Raw genomic sequence first — 2859 nt, forward strand, 5'->3', positions numbered from 1 at the left:
CACAGACGCATGCCCCCGAAGACAGACCTCCTGTGCAGGCACCAGCCATCTGCTCCGGCCAGGCTAAGGCCCAGAGTGGATGAAGTCAGTGTGGACCACCACTGCCCCCCACCTCCACCCACTGCATGGCAGCCCAGTCCACACGGAGCCCACAGTGCTGCAGATGGGGGCCCATCGGGTTCTGGGAGCCATCCTGCCTCACCTATCCCCCCCCTACACCCATGACAGCTACCTTTTGCTCCCTTCCGCTGCTCCATCTATGCTCCAGCTCATCTCCCAGGAGCCCCTTCCCCTCTGTACCTCGTGCTTGGGGTAGGCCTGCTGACCCCCCAGCGTCACAGCCTGGCTCCACCTAGGGCCGTGCTGCACTCGAGCCTGGGGGAGGTGTGTGGGATTCAGCCCAAAGTGGGGGAGTAGGGGTGAGTTGGGCTCATGCTCTGCACCTCCACAAAGTACACCTCACACCACCCAGTGGGCGGCATGCCTCCTCCCTGCACCTGCTTCCCAGCACACGATTCTCTGGATAGAAACTGAGGCTCCACCTGGACAGCCCCCACACTGCCTGCTCCCTTCTCACCACCCAGCACACAGCTGGGAGTAAAGGGGGAGGCCCCGCGCACTAGGAGAACTGACAGGAACCACGCAGGGTGGACCAAGACAGCCCAGAGTCTCTCAGCAGCTCTCACCTGCCCCTCACAGATGCAGCAGCAAGAAGGGACTTGCTTTTCCTGAAGAAAGGGGAGCTCAGGGGAGTTGTAAGTCAACCGGAGACGCGTGATGCGTGTGGCACAGGGCCTGCATGCTGCGAAGCCACCAGGCGACTCCTCTGCGTACCCTGCTGTCACTGGGGCTGGCCCTGCTTCCCCCTGCCCACCCCCGCTGCCCCGGACAGGCACCTGTGGCTCTCCCGCAGCATCTGGGTCAGCTCCCGGACCTTGTCATAATGCTCCAGATGCTGCTTCAACTCCACGATCTCACCAGAGAGCCTCTTCACACTTGTTTCAAGTCCTGAAAGAGAAAAAAAGTAGCATCAAAAGAGCTTCCCTGTCCCTAGGTCTGCCCAAAGAAATGCCTTGGGAAAACCAAAAACCCAAAAAAGCCAACAAACAAACAAACAAAAAACCTAAACACAACAAAACAAAACAAAAAGAGAGAGAGAGAGAATGCAGTTAAGGCAGAAGATTCTACACTCATAACCCTAATGGACCTGATCAGTATAGCTATGTCATGTTTCTGTAGAAGTCCTAAGCATCTGAGATGACAAGGAGACACACAAAATTCTTGGACCAATCCCTGTTATCAATGGCAAGTTTTCTGTGGTGAAAGGTGAAGAGGAACAAAAGAATAAAAAGTCTTAAGCGAGCACATTTGAAATGAGCGATGACTGTGTCCAGGCCACATAAACAGGAAAACAAAGCCTGCTACAGAATGACCCATTAAAGGAGCTCAATTTCTAGGTCACTGGAGGTAGGGAATGGAGGAGGCAGGTGGAGATGTAAGGGTGGGGTGCGGTGGGGGATGGCAGCTACGCTCAATGGCCGTGCCACTGAGGTTGGAAAGATAGATGGTTTCAGATAAAGGGTTTTAAGATTTGGAAAACAAACAATTATAAAAGATAGTGAGATGCAGACAATGATCTAGAAATTTGTCCTTGAAGTTGGGCAGTGTTATGGAGGGAAGTAACTAGAGAAGAGTTCCAAGACCCTAGTGGCCAGGAAAGGTGTTACATGTTAACAGGAGATAAACTTTAAAAAGATTACTAAATATTAGTTGTCCTATTTTCTCAGGCCAAATAAGATTTCTAGTATACTATAAAAAGAAGGAAGAAGAAGAAAACCCCTTTAATGTTTCATATTATAGTTCAGAAAACTTACATTATTGTATAACAATTTCATTAAACTGCAGTGAGATTTATTTTTACAGAATGCTCATATGCTACAGATAGACATTACCTTCTGAAGAAGATGTCAAATAGACTTGTTTACACCAGAGAAGCCACATATGTAGAAAAAGCCTCACACATCCACTACAGTATCTAAAAGAGCTGAACAAATTGGTGGTCACTACTGATGGAATTTAAAACAGATTCAAAAGATATAAGAAGCTACATTGTTAAAAGAATGGTATATAATTCTTGTGCTTCTTTATGTATGAGATTCTTTTCTAAAAAAAATTGTTGATGTTTATTTATTTTTTATTTTTTATTTTTAAAAAAATTTTTTTTCAACGTTTTTTATTTTTTTTTATTTTTGGGACAGAGAGAGACAGAGCATGAACGGGGGAGGGGCAGAGAGAGAGGGAGACACAGAATCGGAAACAGGCTCCAGGCTCCGAGCCATCAGCCCAGAGCCCGACGCGGGGCTCGAACTCACGGACCGCGAGATCGTGACCTGGCTGAAGTCGGACGCTTAACCGACTGCGCCACCCAGGCGCCCCGATGTTTATTTATTTTTGACAGAGAGAGACACACGACGCAAACAGGGGAAGTGCACAGAGAGGGAGACACAGAATTCAAAGTAGGCTCCAGGCTCTGAGCTGTCAGCACACAGCCCTACACAGGGCTTGAACTCATGGACCGCGAGATCATGACCTGAGCTGAAGTCCAATGCTTAACCAACTGAGCCACCCAAGTGCCCCTCTAGGCATAAGATTCTTAATTTAAAAAGTAACTGCATAAATCTCGTGATGCTAGGAAATACTTGGTTACACTGAAGCTATATTTAGCCCTGAAAAGAAATTCAGTGTTCTCTCTTGGTTAAATTTTGAAGAATCACTCATTAGACCTAATTGTTCTTCCAGAACGTCTGGCTGTTAGAGGTAATTTAGTAGGACACTAAATAAAATATACTCACAGATTAC

This window comes from Neofelis nebulosa, chromosome 4 (assembly GCF_028018385.1).
Source record: "Neofelis nebulosa isolate mNeoNeb1 chromosome 4, mNeoNeb1.pri, whole genome shotgun sequence".
Taxonomy (NCBI): domain Eukaryota; kingdom Metazoa; phylum Chordata; class Mammalia; order Carnivora; family Felidae; genus Neofelis; species Neofelis nebulosa.